Consider the following 21,004-nt stretch of genomic DNA (forward strand, 5'->3'; position numbering starts at 1 on the left):
CATGACAACATTAGTGATGAGGCCCAAGAGCACAATTTTCATTTCACATTGTAGCATTGTAGTGAATATACAGATGAAGGATTTGATGATCATGGATCTAGCATTATAGAATAATATATTGCCCAGCATGGTGCATCTGTTTATAAAGATGTTCATAAGGCTAACTAACTGAGACCTACTTCTGGCTGACAGGGTTGACCCATTATGAGGAAACATGGAATAAGAAGAGTCATGATTTCATGAAAGAGCAAGACATTTTCTGCCAAAATGCTAAAATAACCTGACTGGCTTCTGGTACGAGCCACTATGATTAAGGGGGACGGTTGACTACATTTGACTGGCACTTTTCAGGCAACACAGATATGTTGGGCTTAGCATTGGACATAATGCTCTGCTTTCTTTTTCTAAATGGACAAGTAAATTTGCACACCTTCACTCTAAAATCAAAATATTTTCCCTTACTTTTTCAAAAATAAACAATTGAATGAGATATTGACATTTTATTGAAAAATCTGATTTTCTTTTTTGCTTGCCAAATGTGCATGCTTGATTTTACAGAAAGAAAAGAAAGGATGCCAAAGACCTGTTTTTCACAAATTGTGCTAAACATTTGTTAAAGGGGGGGAAAGCCCTGGATTTATGTTTTCACATCTGTGATCAGGCCTCATCAGTGAAGCTGGGAAGCCACCACATAAATAATAATATTTTTAATGCTCAGGTCTTTAGATATTATTTGCACTCTACTGTGCCTAGACTGTTTGATGAATCTATTGTTGGTGGGCTGTTTAGTTGGCAGTTTAGAGTTACATTATTGACATTATTTTGATTTTTATATTACAGGGTGAGGCAGCATAACTTCCTTTTTTCAAAACTTAATAAAACCCATTGTATGAATCAGATTTTTTATAATGTAGGTGCATACCTAAAGTTTTGTTTTATGTAGTTTTGAAGATCAAATTAGGTAAGGACGTTCCCCATTCTCCATTCTCCATACACTGAGTAAACCGATTTCTGGCGTTTGTCATGACTCTTGCCAGCATAGCAGGTGTTATGTTGGCAATTTCTTCCTGGATGTTGGTCTTCAAATCTTGTAGGGTCCTTGGATGGTTCACATAAACACGGGATTTCAAAAAACCCCATAGAAAAAATCACAAGGGGCCAAATCTGGAGAGCAGGCTGGCCACTCCAAATCCGCTCGAAAAGTAGGCCTCAATGGCAAAAGCACACTTTTCACTGTTCCAACGCATGATGGTGACTGAACTGTGTCAGGACAAAACTTTATACTCCCGCCTCTTGAACGAGACCACTAGTGCTCCGCTACATCTTCAACCGACTTAATGGCGCACCTTGTTCTGCCTTCTCTTGCAGCTTTAGCATCACTTCTGCATATTGCTTAGCTATTTTCTCACTCTTTCTCTGTGTATGTGTTTCTGACTCATGTTTCCTCTTCACTTCTGTGCCTGTGGCAACACTCTTTTCCTTTCTACGTGTATCTGGCTCAATCTTTACCTCTTGTCTCTGCTTCTGCTCAACCTCTGCATCTGGTGCAACTGTTCTCTCCTCTCTCTTCATGGGCAAACCATGTAAATTCTCTGTGTTAGTGTGTATGTCTTCCCAGTCTCTCAATCTTGGAAAATATGCCACTCTCGCTAACTTGACTGTTTGTGGTGAACTTAAAAATTTTAGACAATTTTTAAAATAGCCAAGAAAAAACATCTCACGAAAACGATTGCTTTTGTTCCTCTCATGTACAGATAATAACACATTTGCACAGTGTCCAAAAATCCTCATGTGTTTGAAACTTGGGGCATAGCCATACAATTTACGAAAAGGAATATCATCCAACACCTGATCCCACAAACGATTCATTATATAATTAGCTGTGTGAACCGCTTCTGGCCAATAATTATTTGAAATCTTGCCGTCTTTGAATAAACATTTTTTCATTTCATTTATATACTCCATTCTTTTATCTGCAATTCCTTCCTCATTCTTTAGCTGACTCATTTCAATGACTTCAATCCATTCTGACTGCACAAATTGTTTTAACTCATCTTTACACACTTCAGCTCCTCTATCAATATACAAATTTTCCAGTTGTGCATCAAAAACATTTTCAACCATTTTTAACCAACTTTTGAGCTTCTCAGTTGCCTCAGACAAATCTTTCAGGAAATAAACAAATGCAAATTTACTTAATCTTTCAACTATTAACATAGTAAATCTCGATTTTCCACCACTTTGTTGGTAAGGTCCTGCAATACTAATATGCCCTATTTGAAAAAGTCTCTCAGCTCTAATTTTGGATTTCTTATAACACTTAATCAATTGACATTTTACCTCATTACAGATCGCACAACTTAAATCAAAATAACATCTTTCAAGCTCATGTTCTGGACACAAATTCAAAGTTTTCTTTAAGACTTCCATGTCAGCATGTCCCATTATCCTATGAAGTAAATGTATGCACCTGTTATGCTGAATTTCATTTTTAACACATAGTATTTGCACATTCTCATTGCTCTCTGTCTGGTTCAATTTTTCAAACATTAAGTACATTTTATCTTTTTTCACTCCTTTCCCAATCAAAACATCTTATTTGTCAAAAATATAACAGTAAATTCCCTTGAACTTTACATGGTAATTATGATCAGTCAAAGTTGCTACGCTCAACAGATTAGTTCTCATTTCTGGTACATACAAAACTTTCTCCCAGCAAACATTAATACAGGGGATATAGCAGGTTCCAAATTTTTCAAACATTCGATAAGATCCATCAGCCATAGTTACCATGCTCCCCTGGGTGTATTGAACGTTGGTCATGTGGGTCAAACTGTTTGTAATATGATGTGTAGCCCCCGAGTCTAAAATCCATCTGTCTCTTTTGATGCCGTCCAGTTCTCCTGCAGCAGCAACCATGATTCTTGCTTCCTCCGCTTGACTTGGGTTATTTCTTCCATAATAGCCCCCTCTGGCTCTGTAGCTTTTCTTGACTCTGGCTCCACGGACTCGGCCCCCCCTGGACTGATATCTTCTCTCCACACAATTCCGGGCATAATGTCCACATTTCCGTAAATCCATAAATCTGATAGTCAGGGCCCATAACCCTTTTGTCAGAGTTAGACTCTCCAGTCTCAGCACAGCAAGCGTGAGGTTTCCAAAATAAACAAACTCAATCATCACACAGCATCCTTCTTTAGTTCCAAGATAGCTTTTACTAGAAGCGTCTATACACAAGCAACTACATGATGAGAATAAAAAGATGGCGACTAACACAGTACAAGACTAAACACACAGAAAGAAAACATCCTGCTCATCCGGCTTGGTTCACTCCCTTTTTCTTCTCTGGGCAAAGGAATTTCTGTTATCTCTGTCTCAAGGATTTTTACTCTCACTGCCCCTAATGACTACAATTCTAGCACACAGCTGAACATAACTGAATCCATCTTTAAAATACTATGCTAACACATTGCAATGCTAATACTAACACATTGAAAAACATATATGTGAAATACCTACAATTATTCCAACAATTCGTGGCAGGCATCTATCTGATCAGTGTGTTATTTCTAGTTCTGGAGAGATCGGCAGAAAAACTGGAAAAAACAGCAAACAACCACAGTCTAATGAGAAACAGTTGATGCATTGTGAGATGTTCTTCCTGGCCTTGCTTTGTGGGAGCCCTGGGGACATGATCTACTCAGATTCTAGCTACTTGCTTTTCGGAAAGCCTGTAAAACCTTTCTTTTCTGACAAGCTTTCAATGGGTGAATAACTCGGGACTATGTCTGTTCTCGTTTTTATTGTATTTTAAAGTTGGTTGTATTGTTTTAATCTACTGCTGTAAACCACTCCGAGCCAAATTGGGAAATAATTGAATAAATAAATGAATAAATAAATAAATGAATAAATAAATAAATAAATAATTGAGATATCAGTATGAAACAAAACTATGCATGTAACAAAAAACAATAAATATTGATTATGCAAGACTGATACATAGAAAAATACCAGTGGAAAATATAAGAAAAGCTTACACACACAACTGATGGGTGCTGAAAACCCTATAGTCATATTTGCAGAGGTTCCCAGGGGCAAGCAGTTTTCTGGACAGGAGGTGAATTTCTCCCTGAGGAAGAACCAAACTGTTCACTTCTGCTAATACAGACATCTCCCTAATTCTCAAAGCTGTCATGAAACACACAGGGTGTAAAACAAATTACCTTTCACGTGCAAGACAACCACAGCCTGACTATCAAGGCAGCAAGAGCCAATACTCTTCCATGGAATAGCCAGAGGCTATCTCAGATGAAGTAAGCTGGAGAAGTTGCAAGGTGGTTTATAATTGAAACAATATTTGCCTGGCATCAATATATTGTTCAATTTCTCAGCCAGAAAATAAAACTTCTCATGGCTATATGGGACTCTGTGCACTTGGATGGTTGTATATGTCATATTTGATTCCCTAGCATTCATCTGGTACTCCTCCCAACACACATTGTTAAAGGCAGTGGGAAAATGACATAGTTCCCCCAAATCAAGTGGCAAGCTGGTGGGATCTGTAGTCTTTTACTAGACAATATGCTGATGACAAAAAGCCCCACATGAAACACATTATAATAAAGCAACACATTATAATAAAGCAATACAATACAATAAAGGAATAAAACAATAGAACTGTGAAGAGAGGACAGAATCTCCTGGGTAGACAAAAAGCAGAGCAGAGAATAGGTATTAAGCCTGTGTAGATGGGACTTCATGTCTCCTGAAGCAATAAGGTCACATTTTGGGTATACTCCTGGACATCCTTGAACCTAGAAGCCCAGGTTTCTTCAGTGGCCAGGGACACTTTTACAGCCTTAAAACTTCTTTATCATTTCTAAAATTGTCTGATCTGGCCACAGTGGCATATTCTTTAGTTGCATCCCATTTCTAACATGGTATACATACAGTAACTTTGAAAAGTGTTCTGAACAAACGTTCATTTTATTTCAATGGAAGGGGAGAAAAACTGTGTATGGAAAATGAAGCAAATGTGCATCTACACTTATGCAAAGAACATTGGTTGCATCCCTGTATGAAACTTGAAAAATTCCAGTTTCTAGCACTTCTAGGAGTCATGTGATAATATCCCAAATGGATTCCGAGATACACACACACACACACACACACACACTGTATGTAGTTTTATTAAAATGTAGTTGTTTGACCAAAACTAGAAGAGTTTTCTTTTTTTTAAAAAAAAATAAATAACATTATTTCCTTTTCTATAATAAATTCCAATTTTTCCTTCAGCTGTGTTGGTATTCACATTAAATTCAAAAAGGGGAAAAATGATTCAAAATGTTGATGTACACATATTTTGCAGGCCTGGAAAGACTAATAAAAACCAAACTGATCCCATTTAGATGCAATGTCACATGATACTATACCTCTTTGATTCCACTCTATGAAATATGGGATTTTCCCCAGACAGCTATAGGACTTCCCCAAACTATGACCCAGTAGTTTGGTTCTTGTAACCAGTCAAAACTTCAGTGGATAGATATTGGAGCACCAAACATGCTGGAGTCAACCACTTCTTGATCAAAATTTGGTGGTCTGGAACCTTGTTGTGAAAGGACAAAGGAAGCCTAGCACAGGAGCAAAAAGAGTACAGAAAGAAATAGGAGTCTGCAGGAATGGAACATGGATTCTAGCATTGATGAAGTCTTTCACTGATTGCAAAAGTTACTAGAATATATAAAGTGAGCAAGCCAGTCCTTTACCAACATGCTTGATGTTCCTGAATAGCAAGGATATTAACTTAACTAATGATCCTTTAAATGGGTATGTAAAATATAATTTAAACTACTTGCAACATGCAAAAGAGAGAGGCATCATTTGTTATTGCCAGCTCACTGGCATGTGGAAATCAGGAAATCATTAGCCTTGGTAGAAATAGTTTAATGCAACAGAGATAAGAATACATTATTCTGAAGTAGTGAAATGACAGTGGATGAAGCTACTGTCACAATATAGTATAAATGATAAATACTAACATTGTCATAAAACACACATATTTCATGCATTCATACACTGCCTGTGACTCATGCTGGGTTTGAGAAGCTCATTCATACTATCATAGAAGTTTGTTAGCAAACAAATATAACTATTGAATTTATGTATAGTACTGAAGTGGTAAGCAATGGTGAAAAACAAATGGGCATAGTCTATATCTTATATGAGAATTCTGAGAACGGATATATATATCTTTATCTGTATTTATATCTATATCTACTTACTTACCTACCTAACCACCATTGAAAAGCTGATGTATCTGTCTGCATTTGATGGGATGGCTGATGTGGTTGTCTGTCTTTTTAGGTTGAGGTGGCTGCTAAACTCCATTTCGCACTTTTATAGCCCTTTTATACATGCTGTAAAACCCAGGAGAAACTGGATAAAAAGGAAAAGGGGTGGCTAAATGATGTTTAGCCAAAGTGTGGGAGGGATCGGATTAAGAGCTGAAAAGCACATGTTAAAATGGTGTGCTTAAAACCCGATTCAGCTGGAAAAATAGCATACCATTGCATGACTGTATATCCCTGCAGTCATTCAAAACATACACTTTCTTCCCCCCTCCCCCCATGTAAATTGCTCCAGTGCAAGTGCACTTTTAAAAAGGCCAAAACAGCTGATCAGTTGATTGGGCTGTAAAACAAACACATAGGTGGTTCAAAGGAAGCACAAATGGAGGACAATTAGAACCTCTTTATTTTATACTTTATGATCTTACACAGAGGTTGAACAAAGAGAGATCTAACAGAAGATTTTTTTAAAAAAATCCCTCCATTATGTGCTGGACCTCATATACTCACGTACAAATCTGCTTGTGTTTATATTAAGATATTTACATGTGTGCAATGTATGGTTCAGTGCATAACGGAGGGACTTTTTTTTTTTTAAATCTTCCTCCAGATGTACCGCATCCGTGCTCCAATTTGATCCACTACAGAGGAAGGTGGGGGACTCATTTTCTGGGACTGATAGGTCTGTGTGTGGATCCGCTGTCAGGTCCCAGGATTTTTGTTCTTAAATTTAAAATGTGGATTTCAGTACTCTCTGGAAGCCCCTCTTATTCTCAGTATATAAGCAATGCAACGTGAGTGACATACAGCACATAGAATTGTAGATTTTGCCAATCCAAGATAAGATGACAGAAGAGAGAGTCACCTTTATCTTCACTAAATTTGCCCATGTAACTGCAGCATTGAAAGTGGTATGTTTCCTAGTACAAGATGTGGGGAATAAAGAAGCAAGATATTACTATTACATTCATGCCATGCTTTTGGCTTCCCATAAACCATTGATTGTCTTCTGTAGCAAATAGAATGCAGGAATAGATAGGTCAATTTTTGATCTGATTCTGAAGGCTCCTGATGCCCTTATGAGATACTTAGGAGGAAACATAGGTAAGGTTTATCTGCAGATTGTTTCACTCTGTTATTTCACATGGTAGAGGTGAGCAGGAAGAGAGGACAAAGAAATATTATTGCTTATCCTTGAAAAAAAAAGTATACTAGTAAATTATCAGAATTCAGCAGAAGGCACACACAGGTGCTATGTACCTGTTTGTGGTCTGAATTTGAAGTACTATCCAGATGGAAAGGAACTGGATTGTCTTGGATAGTGACAATCATTTGTTCAGTATGAGAGGAGACAAAGGCAGAATCCAAAGTGCTCTAAATTTTTTCATAGTGGGTAATTAAACCCATCAGCCATCAGAACAATTCATATCTGCAAGAATTGGAGCAGGGAGGTATAATTTAGAGATCCAAGAATGGGGCAGGCAGGGTTGAACACAATTACTGCAAAGATGTAAATTCAAAAAGGTATTTATTTCTCCCCCATAGAAGAGCTACACCAATAACGAATCCCAGAATTCGGGGGATGTAATTCTTCAGTAATTTTGTTCTTACAGGAAGACAGAAACATTTTACAAATCTCATTCCCTCTTTGATAAAGTCATTGAAAGCTGCACAGTCTTTGAAGACAATTCACAGTTTGGGACATATTCTGCAAAACTTTTGCACTATTTTTGGTGCATTAAATATCATCTTCACAAGCAACACCATTTTCTTTGCACAAAATATTATTCATGTTCTGGTTAGCTATGAAGAAAATGTTGTTGTCTAATCACATGCAAATCTACACAGAATAAATGACAAACTGCAAAGATTCTCATCAGTCCAAGATTCTCCCAAAACTCAAGAAATACATTTTCAAACATTTTAAAGAAATATTTCCGAATATTCCCTTCCCTACAGAAGAAAATAAAAAAACAACAACATAATAATCCTGTTCTTACAGAAGAAGGAAAACATAATAATAAGGATCCTAATAATAATAAAAACTACTGCCGGTAGGTTTTATAGGTATAAAGAATGTGTGTTGAAAATATCTAGTTCACATGGCAACCAATCCCATTGCTGCCATATTTGGTTAAAATGCAAATTGTATGGTCATAAACATAAGGAGATTAAACAATGAAAATTAAAGAGTGAAATCTAAAGCCCTCAAATTAATTATACAGTTCCACAAAGCAGGCAAGGCTTATGCAGTCTACCTGCCACTTGCACCCTAATTACAATTGTTATATTTTCCCATAGGTAGATTTACTTTGTTTGTTTAAATAATTACATTCGGCTGTATAATAGATCTCTGGTCAGCATACAAAAATTGGGGGTTTTTTTTGTTATTTAAAATATTAAATAGTAAATTATAATTTACAGGCTAAAACATATTGAACACTATAACAAATCATGTACCTGGATTATATAAAATCATTAGACCCTTAAAGCTTTAATAAAAAGGCATATTTCAGAGTGCCACTGAAACAAGTTAGAGATGGGTGCGTCATAACAAAAGTGCCACCACACAGAAGATCATCTCTCATCTTTATTGTGGCCACTGGTTAGGCAAGACATCAATCCTCAGACATACTCATTAAGGAAAGGTGTTCTTTCAAGTATCAATATCCCAAGTCATTCGTGAATTTTGACTAATTGATAATCTTTGAGATTTTTGTATGTTCTCTGTTCATTCTACTCATGTCTGATTATAATGTTTTTAACCAAAGGATAAAAAAAAATTCTATTGAGAAATAAAGAAAACATAGTAAAAAAGCGGAATTTAGCCAAAGATTTTGACCTTGTCTTAGATTAACATGAAGTACTTACATATGAAAAGGATTTTCACTTTCTCCCCACCCATTGATTACTTAATACTCAGAAGCATTTCCAGATTCCCATCCTTTGTCAAATGTGCTAGAAAGGTACTCACTAGGCTTGTGCAAAAATGTTGCACGTTTTGTAAGCCATATTAAAATTAGTTAAATCTGTACTTCTGAAGTTACATCTGACATATGGGTGTGGCCTGTGCCTAAAACTTAAGAATCAAAACTTTCCCAATCCTTTTTCATTTTAATTTTGTAATGCTCAGAAGTCTCCCAAAGTCAGTTTCATTTTTGTGGCAAGCACCCAAAAAGGCTCCTATTCCTCTTTAAATTAATGGCCGCTCACCATTAGAAATGGGAAAGCAGGGAGAAAGCAGAGTTCCCTGGGAAAGAAAGCACAGAACTCTGGGAGATATAGTTTGTGAAGGTGAGGAGCCCTATGCCAGAGAATTCAAAAGGTTCTTCTCTAAACTACATTTCCCAGAATACTGCTCACACCAGAAAGCCTCGATCAGGATAGGGGAGAGATTTGTCCCTCTGTAGCAGCAGCCAGTCAGAGTTCCAATACATTACTGAATCTGCAAAAAGAAGAACTGACTGATACTTCAATACTAGTAAGTAAATCTGTGCTAGGCTGGGAAGAAATTCCTAAATGGATGGCCTTTGGGGGTCCCTTCCAACTCAATATAGGAAGTGTATCAATTAGTTTAGAGGCTGGATAGCCATCTGTCAGGGGAATTTTTATGGTGCCCTTCTGCCCGGATAAAGGGGATTGGATAAGATTGTCGCACCTCAGGGTAAAATCACCTTGCTTAAGACACCAAAGAACACACCAGCACTAGTCTTTATGGTTTATTAAAATAAAGGATAAAAAGTTCAAAAGGCGAAAGTATATTTCAAAAAATAAATCCAAGGTAACATAGGCAAACAAGATCTATGAAGACACAGGCAAGGCAAACCCATGAGTACATGACAAAGTCCTGAAATATGAACATCAAAGCTGCAAGATAAATCCAAAGTCTCTTAGATGAAGCAGGAAGTTGCTCTGACACTGAGGCATGTTCAAACAGCCTACTTAATACTCTTGGACAACATGAAGGTGTTTCTATGGCCCTGAGCCTTCCTCTCTCGCCTACTAGTGATCCTGACACTCCTTCGGACCTTAAATTCCAACCGATCAGCTCTATCTAAGCCTTCAGCTCCATCAAGGTCAATTTCCTTGTTAGTGCTTTCCCCCTCATTATCAGGCTGAAAACTATCTGGCTGAGAACCGTCCTCCCTTCCTGAACCCACCTGGCTCTCAGTAGTTTCATTTTCCCCAGCATCATCCCTTGCTGGGGGAAACACCTGAACTTCTACCCCCGTTCCTGGTCTTCTTCGTCTAACACAGGGACATCATAACTTTGCACCTGACTGTGCATCTGAAACCCATCATCCCCATAAGAATCATTGACACTATCACTCTGAGATTCCAGCTGAGTGACAACATAGATGGCCTTGGGGTCCCCTCCAACTTTAGAATTCTATGAAAATGTAGAACTGGTTAACATTGGTTTCTATTTGTTAACATGAGAGACATTCAATGAGATAGCTGTTTTTTAAAATAACATTTTTGTGAAAAAAAATTAAAATCCCGAAAATCATTAGATGGATGAATATTTCTGAAAGTGGGGGAACTATCCTCTGTTATCTTATGTAATTTTATAGATAATTTAAGGATATATCTCTTGTAGGATTTTTAAAAAATGTTGTTGGGGAGATGTGCGAACACAACGATGGACAGGGTATAGGGATTTTATCTTTGAAGATCCCACCGCTATCACCAATTGCGAGTAGGTGCTTGTGTGTTGCTGAGGTTGGCAACGGCAGACCCTAATAATGGAGGTATTTTACCTCAGGCACTTTTTAATCTCACCGCTGCCACCAATTGTACAGATGTGGATATTATGGAGGGAATTTACCTCAGGCCTCAATTGTGTAGAAGAGTATATTATGGAGGAGGCCAATTATTATTTGTAAATTAAGGTAACTGCCACCAATGTGAGGTATTTGAGGTACCACCGATGAGATCTGGCTCTACAGACGCAGATTAGTTGAGATGAGACGGTTTTCAACAAAAGATAACAAGTTTATTCTGTACAAAGCTTATGGTTGCAGGCTGTTAAATCACTTATGGAACTTTGAATATCATGTGGTTTACAATACAGTCCACTCTTCCAGATAACACAACTTGTGGCTAACTTTCACTGAGGTGAAGCTCTCTAGTGAACAATGTTTCACTACTATAAATAGCCTTTCAATTTGATCTTCCCTTGATCAAATCTCTGATCTCTAGTCCTTCCTTAACTAGGGATCTTAACTAGGCTTCCTTTAGTCTTCTTTGACTAAAGAATCTGGCCAGGTTTCTTTCTTCAACCCTTCTAGACTGAAAAAACACCAGCCGCTCCCACACAAGTCTCTCTCTCGGCCTTTCCAAGCCTCACTCTCTGGCCTTTTTAAAAACGCACATAACTTTTCCTGCTTGGCTCCGCCCACTTCTCCCTCTCATGAGCTAGCCAGCCTCGTCTCCTTGGCAACGCTCACTGTGGATTCAAACCAGATTACTCCAGTTTTAGCTACTGTTACAAACACAAATACATACTCTAACAGTTAAACACAAACATAATAACAATGACTTCTGCACAGTTGTTTATAAAGGTTTATAAATTTGAATTTTCTCCATAAATCCATGGATAAGTGAAACATTCTGAAACTTGATGGGCTAACAGTGATAAATGTGTTCTACCATTGTAGCATGTTTCACTCCAATAGCTGTAAAGCTAAGGGTGAAAGGAGTCCCTGAAGCTTCCCCAATTAAAGTAATTATGCAAAATTACTATAACAAAAAAGTAACAAAACTTTTTTTACTCTTGTTATAGTAATGAAATTGTCACTAATATACTTTAGAAACACTTTTGAAATGAAAAGCCAGTACTCCCTAATTTTAATTACTTTTATCAATCGTGCATACCTGAACTACTCACTGACTCCTATCTTGCTCAATGCCTTCCAGAAATACCTGTTTAAGACACTACCCTAAGCCCTCTATTATAGTGTAAAGCAGACAAAAAAAGCTCTTAATGAGACGAGAAAGAATTTGACCAGGCTCCAAAATGACTACAAACCTTACACAGTAAAGGGAGGCGAGAAGGTAGGTTGCCAAATCAAAAGATGAATAGATGAAAACAAAGCTGCTTTAAATAAACAAAGTACTCTACACCACACCGGTACTGTACATGAAGACAGGGGAAACCAAATAAACATAGTTCAGTACTGGAATGCCATTAGCTGGTGGTTATTCTAGTAAACTGACTATTAAATTGGATTCTTGAAATTTCTATATTTGCAAATCCCAATTACTACTCCAGTCATTAGTTGAGACATCAAATACTAATACAAAGAGAACAAAAATAGATTATTTAAACAACGAACAGTTCATGACAAATCATGGCTACATCATTCCACATGCTGCTACTGTTGCTACTGTTTTATTACACTGTTCATCCTGGATCACAAGTCCTACCTACAGAGGCAGCTTTTCATTTGATTTTATTCCCATTGCCTTGGAGAAGAAAGATATAAAACTCACAATTCTGTGTATGTGTTTCATTTGATCCTGAGAAATAATAAAAAAGTGTTTAAATGGGCTGTCTTTCGGTTATTTAATGTCTGTGAAGGCAAAACAGTCATAATGGAATGTTCAACAGGGCCAAGATACATATTTCTGTCTAAGCATTGGCTGGAAGTCAAGATCAAATTTTTGTATGCCAAGATTCACAGAAAGGTCTGCCAGATACATTTATGATTTAAACAGCACTAAACAGTTTTTTTTAAGAGCTGCTGTTATGGTTAAGGTGGAAGAAGGGCTGGGGGGTAAACAGAGAGGTATCGCTTCTGTGAAATAATTGATTATTGTGTATGAAATGAAATGTTCTTGTTTGCCTTAAATTATACTTCTGGTTTCATGACAGGAAATCTTCAAAACTAAGGATGACAGAACTGCATCTTGAGTCTGTGTGTGACCCACTAAATCTGTTTGACAGCTTTTCACTCCTCTGAATTGCCTGATTTGTAGGGTTACAGATACATTTTCAAAACGGGCTTCACCTGTTTTGGCTGTTTGTTTCCAGCTTCAACAGGTCACATGGCTGCCAACAGGGCCATAGTCCACCCTGAAATGTTTCAGAAACCTGGTTTACTCATAAATTGGTTAACCAATTAAAATTCATGAATACACCAGTTTTTTTGGGGGGGGGGGCTGAACCTTTTTGTGGGGTTGAACCCTTAACCCCTCCCCCCCCACACCCTCCTGTGGCTAAGGCCCTGACTGCCAAAAATAGCTGTTTTCAGTTTCTTTTGGCTACACATGGAGTGAGGGATCAAGGCGGCTCGCACACATGGGTTTCTCTGTGAGCCCTGCTGCCAGTCTGATCCAATCAGAAGAAGAAAGCATCTCATATGCTAACTAGCTCCATGTTCTATCTCAGTTATCATAGCTGCTTCTAAGATTTTGCTTTTGGACTCAATTCCAATATTTTCCTTTGGCAGTTCCATTTATGAGCTGTGCAGGGGCTTTGTGGGGTTGTTTGTTTAAATATTGAAGTGGTTTACCGAAGGGAAAGGAGCCTAACTCCCTTGAGTCCCCATGAGGAGCGTTCAGTTCCTCCTCAGCTCTCACTGAAGGATATAAGTGTTTTAACAACAAGGCTTGGGAAGGAAAGCAGCCCATAGAAGATTTTTAACACCGAGGCTTGAGAAGGAATGCAGCCCATAGAAGTTTTTACATGGGGCATGGAGGGAAAGCATGGGCTTTGAAAGGCATGATGGGAGCCAGCCAGCTCAGTGAGTGAAGGAAGGTGGAGCCAGCTCATGCCTCAGATTTAACTCTGTGTGAAGAGGTAGGTCTCATTAAAGGATATAAGGGATAAAGATCATAGGAAGGATGGTTTCACTACTTCTGGTTATTTTTTTTTCTAAACACTTCATTGAACACACACAACACACAAGCAGTTTCATGTCCTGCATCAATTTTCGGTTTCATCATGGTAGGAAGATAAGACCACAATGTTCAGGCACTCACACAGAGACAGCTAGGAATGATGGTGGTGGTAACATGGAGAAAAACCATCCCTATTGCCTGTGATCAGGTCACAGAAAGAATGGTGCCCATCATGCCTTTTTAGAGAAGGGATCACTCCAAAATTGACCCAATCCAATTGCCCAGATTACTGTGAAATCTAGCAATATTCTGACATCGGAATTCCCACTATTTTGCCTAAGGAAGACATAATCACATTAAGGCAGGACAATCTTGGATACTCACTGGAAGTCCCCCATACATTGTAGAAACAGACAATAGTGGATTCATCTACTTGTCTCCTCATTATTTTTTAAAAGAAATATAATATGACAACAACAATTTCTACAACCTCAAGCTTTTCCATGGATTTTTCCCAAAAATTATTTTGCTAATCTCTTTACAGTTCAGAAAGTTCACCAATAAAATACTTAAGGTGAGGAAAAGAATGCAGCATTCTACCTGTAAGTGAGAGAAGTATTGATTTATCAGAATCCCAACCTGATAAGAGTTGTTCCTTTATTTTACAAGGGCTGGGAGTGGGAAGAGACCTGTATGTGATGAAGTAAATTTGAGGTAATTTTTGACTTTAGAATGTCAAATTCATATATATTCAGCATACATTTTATAAAAATCATGGTCATCAGCTTTGCAGGTCAGTGTTATTTTAACTTAACTTCATCTGTGCCATGTTTTCTATTAAGCTACTGTTGTCTATAGTCCTCAATTCCAAAGTTTTGAAATTCATCAGAGTTACTACATAATCAGTTCGATTAACAGATCAATGGCTAGAATTTAATTTGAAATCATTTCCATTAATCAGAATGGATTATCCTGCCTTTGTCAGTTCAATAGCAAACAACTGATCTTCTCTTCTTCTCTCCCGTTAAGAGTATCTCATTGAGAAACAGGTGGTTTGTTACAGGGTCAGAGGGCTAGTACAAACTCTTTCAGATTCAACACACCACCTAGAACATGTCTTTTATTCACATTATCGTTTGTCTGACCTAATGCATCTCCAGCAATGTGTGCCAATCATACTGACATAAACCTAGGGTTGTGGAAATTTGTTTTTTCCCCCCTTTACTATGGGAGTTTATACTGCTGGCAAAGAATACATGAGGGCAGTGAGGTGAGATTATATGAGTAGTGAGAAAGATTTCTGGTCCACCTCCTCCATTGTCCTTGGTGATACAAGCTTTCACGGGTTGCAGGAGGCAATAATACCCCTCTGTTGTGTAAATGCATTCTTTACCAGACAATATTTCTTCTTGCTGTCATTCCTTTCTAGCAATCAGGTTGGTGACACAAGTAATATAATAGAGACTTAATCAATGTTAAGAGCAGGCATGACATATATTAGATGCAACAAATAGCAAACTATTTAAATTGACACTGGGTTTATTGACAAATATCACAGGGTAACATCCATACAAAGATGTTTTATTCAGTCCAGCAGAATAATGAATCACAGACGAATGCCATAAACAGACACAACCTTAGGGACAGTAGAACAGAAAACAGATTCTGGGGACAGTAGTAGCACACATACTCCTGGTCATCATTATCTTTTGGAAGACCAAGTTGTGTCTGTTAAACAGCGTGTCTCATATTCTCATATCTAGCCTTCTGCTATCAGATGTGGTAAGGCTTCTTATCCCATCACCACTTTTGAAACGAAGTTCATCTGTCAGTCCATTTAGCTTCTGTACAGGTTGATTATTTGGATTTTGGACTGTTGAGGGTATTTTTTTATTTTTTATTTTTTACAATGCCTGCATTTTCAGATTCAAACATAATGAGGTATATTGGAGATGGGTCACAGGTCTAAAGTCAAAATTCATTTAGGTTTCATGTATACCTTACACCCATAGCCTGAAACAATTTTGTACAATATTTCTAATGATTTTGTACATGAAACCAAATTTGTGCACATTGAACCATTGGAAAGCAAAGATCTCAGCCACCTATGTGGATTATTATAAATTATGAAGCATGGTATATATTCATGTTTAAGACTAGACATTTTAGTAGCAAAACTTGATTGCTTTATTCAAGGGTCAAGTTAAGCACTGTACCGTAATGTATTGAAAAGTGTTTTGTACTTTGATTAGGCCAGGCATGGGCAAACGTTGGCTCTGTTAGGAATTGTGAAAGTCCAAAATACCTGGAGGGCTAATGTTTGTGCATGCCAGCTTTAGGCCATCCTTTTGCCACTCTGCTCAGGAAAGGGAGAATTGTTCCTTCTACTTGCTCCACCCTGTGCTGCTTCTGGCTCTTTGAATGTCTGGGCAGGAAATGGCAGCGGACAGGGGACCCTTACACAGTGCTGGCACTTCCACTTTTTCACTCAATTACTCTTGATTTACAAATCAGTCATAACAATTTAGAGCCTGAAATCTGCCGTTCACTTATACATGAAATTGGCTTATATAAATGTTTTTGAATTTTAGATAGAGGATAGTCAACCTGTACACAGAATCAACAATATCATTAGAATCTTACTGTTGAGGCTCAGCGTCTTGGCAGTGAAACTACTACTGGTTGTAGGAGAAGGAGGAGTGATGCTGAGTCAGAGCTGGATCAGCGTCAGCTGAGGCGTATTCGAGATATTATTTTGGCACTTAGCGACATGGAAGATTTTGCAGGGTTTGGACCCGAAGATTTGGAGGAATTGGATTACCGGGGAGTAAAGCGGGTTGCCAGTGAGTCTGATAGTGATGAAGAAACTATGAGTAAACGGCTTAAAGATACAGCTGACAATTCCAGTTCAGATGAACTGGAAGCCAGAAATGGGGAAATGGAGGAGGAATTGGACTGGACTCGGGTTAGGTAAATTCAGGACATATGTACACAGCCCACATCTAGTGACGAGTTTGAGGGATTCCAAGATACATGGCAGGCAGGTACATCTTGGCAGGATCCTGGTTTGGATCAACGCTGGCAGAGATGGCGGAGTAACGAGCCAGCAGCTGAAGGAAATGACCCAGATGCTAGTGATGAGGATCAATCTAGCGATAGCGATTGCTAATAAAATGGGGGTTCTGGGATGTGTAGCTTTGCAGAGGACAAAGCGTTGTATCGGGTGTCTTGTTCTGCCTAACCACCATTTGGGTCCTGGGAATCCAGCTATTTTGTCTTCGTGTACCTTGACTTCGGATTGGAACTACGTGAGTGACTTCGCCTTGCCCCTGTTTTTGGAACGTCTCTGGACCACGTCATCTGCCTGCCGGACTTTGTTTGTCGCCTGTCTCCGTTATTGACCAAGGACTGTTTGACTCCACTTTGCCACTGTTTGTTTTTGCTCCAGCTTTCCTTTTTCCTGAGATTGAGTCCTGGGATAATCCGGTTTATTTCTGTTATTGTTTACCTGCACGAAGGTCCTTTTGTTTTGCTAAGTAGTAGGGCTGGGTAACCACGGAAAAATTTGTTTCTAAACTCAATTCGTTTCCAGGGAGCGCTAGCGTTTCTAAATTCTAAATACTTCCGAAATTTGAGATTTTAAAATTTCTATATTTACAAAATTTTGTAAATATACGAATTGATTCGTTAATGGCGGACACGATGTGAAAACAACCTCCAAACGGGACAGGGGGAACTTCTGAAGCTTCCCTCTCCCTCTGTTGTTGACTGTTGGTGATAAAACTAACCAAAGCCAAACTCCAGTCCTTAAAACACTTTGGAACGGCTTGTCTAAACCCTGGTCCATTATTATTATTATTATTATTAGGGGTGCTTTAATTTGATATTCCCAGCAAGAAGGCAGAAGGGGGTTTGTTGTTGTTGTTGTTGTTGTTGTTGTTGTTGTTGTTGTTGTTATGTTGTTATCAAATTAAAGCACCCCTAACAGATGGCCATCCATTCTTAATAATAATAATAATAATAATAATAATAATAGTTTTAAACTGTTGGGCCAGGAAGAAGGATTCGTGTGAGTGTTGACTCCTCCATTCTGACTCCGGATTGTTTTTGGATGGACCACACATATCATTCTTAATAATAATAATAATAATATCAACCACAAACCCCCTTCCGCCTTCATGCTGGGGATATCAAATTAAAGCATCCCTGACAGATGGCCATCCATTCTTAATAATAATAATAATAATAATAATAATAATAATAATAGTTTTAACCCCTGCCCAGGAAGGCAGGAGGTTAGGCAGGGGCAGGCAACAGGCAGGTCTCTGTGAGTGCTGCACTGCTGTGTCCTCTTTGCCCAATGCAGGCCAGAGTGAGGGGTGAGGTGACGGGCAGGAGGAGAGGGGAAATTAATCTGCTGAAGCGGAGGCCAGGGACCCGGAAGTGGGGTAAATGCCGACCGCTTGCAACCAGGGAGAGGGGAGGGAAACGGTGAGTTTTTAAAACTTGCACCAGACATCCGAAATAATTACGAAAAATGAGGAAATTGTTTCAATTCTTAATTACTCCTCACACTATTCCTGCATGGCTCGATATTGGATCGTAAGCTAATTTAAATACGAATCAATAACGAAATACAAAAATAATGAACGAAACCGCCCAACCCTACTAAGTAGCATTGCTGTTTAAGTGCTGCTAGCCTGTTAAAGACTTATTAAAGACTTTTGTTAACCCTTAATCTGCTGTGTTGGGCAATCTTTGGGACCTGAGTCACAACACTTACAGTTAGAATAGACCACAAGGGCTATCCAATCCAATGGCTTACTAAGCAGAAAAATGCAATCAATGCACTCCTGAAAAATGGCCATCCAGTAGGGATGGAAACAATCCCACCTCACCTCACCCGACCCCACCCCATCAACAAAAGATGTGTTTCTCAATTATCAGGATACCAAAGAGAATCTTAGAGTGATGAGATATATCCACAGCTTGGGTCTTAAACTGCATGGGGAAATACATGTGTTATTATGATTTTTTGTAAAAAAATATTGTATAATATTTTTGTATAAAAACAGAATTTCTGTACAGAAAGCATGCTCACTGCACAGACAGCACAGTTTCTTTGCATAGATGATTACATTTTAATGATTTCTGTGTTAAAAAAACAAAACCCACACTATTTTGAACTGAATACCTCTCATGCTGTAAATAGTCTTGAAAACTCTGCAATTTTCAATTATTTTCTTGCAACAAAGGAGAAAATAGTAACATTACTTGTTTTTTTCCTTTTAGAGCAAGATTTGGTTGCCTAATAAAGAGTAACATCACATTGTACTTTGCTGAACACAAAGGTCATATGGTACATGGATGAGGAGAGAGGGCAAAAGAAGTGGAGGTGTCTTCTGCAGTATGCTACACTCCTTTCTACCCAGGATAGTTATACAGAAGCATCCAAAATGAGGTAAAAATGGGCCCCAAAGTTCATTTTAGCAAAGGAAATCCAGATGGCACATTTTCCTTTATTTTTGTTTCTAGGTGACCACTGTGAATCCTTAGAGACAGGCCACTCAATATAATGCATAGAAGTTGCTTTGCCCCAGAATCACATTTTATGAATTGGATCATTAGGGAAGGAAAAGCGTGTCATGGACTAATGGATATGATTAATGTGTAATTATACAGTGTTTTTTTCTTTCTTTCATGGTTTAGTCCCAAATCTTTCTCCTGGGCATTTGTGGTTGAACATCTGGGACTGCCTTAATCTTCCTTATGACTTTCATCACTTCTCTCCCCTTGGTCACTTTTGTTCCCCAGGTTCCATTTATTAGCTGCTAATTGCTTCTTCCCATTCTTCCTGGTGCATGTTGCTTCATATTTTTGCCACTTTCCCCCAGTGATAATGGGATGATTTGTAGTACAGGAAGATTAGTGTTTCTACTCAATTATTCCTCTAGAAACAATAATGCTTCTATTCTCTCCATCCAGGCTTTAAATCAGTTTAAGTAAGTACATGTGGCCATTATCTTATTTCCCTTTGAGAACTTAGAAGGCAACAAAGTTTAATATTAAAATTAGTCTTTTGTTGCTCTAAACTATTGTCTTATGCCCTCCTATGACAAGGGTGAGCCCATGTAACAAGAGGCGATTAGAATGTAAAGACAAAATAAAAGGATAAATGAAGGCTTGGTCCTTTTGACACAATGTGAAATAAGGTCTTGAGGGATTTCTTTACAATGCAGGGGAAAGAACAGGGGTGTACTGTCACAGAGGCAGAGGATATCTGCACTGAAGCAAGACTCCTTCAATGTGGATCAAGTGCAAAAGGTTTGTTAGCAATTTGAATTCAGAGACACAGAGTTTCAGGCATATCATATTCAAAAATGGATATATTTCCCTACAAGCTCACCCTATAAGGAAAATTAAGGGGTGATGACCAGAAATGGAGATGAAGAGGTGTGGCAGACCCATTTTCTAAGTCATTAAATGGTTCTACCAAACATGTGTAAGCACAGTGCATTGCAGGAAGGAGGATAAAGTTACACATCAAAGGCTTGTTCCAGTGTTCTGTCCTCTTTGGTCATTACCTGAGCCAGAAGAAAGGCTGAACTTTTCTAAACATTTTCTTTTTAGTAGTGCCAGTCCATTGCCTTTTTGGAAAATGTTCGATATTTAAATGTTGTCACATTAGTTTAATTTCTTTATTTCCCAGCTCTCCCAGATCCAAATAAGTTTACAATAAGATTGCAACAGTTTTTTTAATTAATGTATCCAAGTGTAAAAGAAGTACCCAAGTATTGCTGAAGGAATGA

This window comes from Anolis sagrei, chromosome 2 (genome assembly GCF_037176765.1).
Source record: "Anolis sagrei isolate rAnoSag1 chromosome 2, rAnoSag1.mat, whole genome shotgun sequence".
Lineage (NCBI taxonomy): Eukaryota > Metazoa > Chordata > Lepidosauria > Squamata > Dactyloidae > Anolis > Anolis sagrei.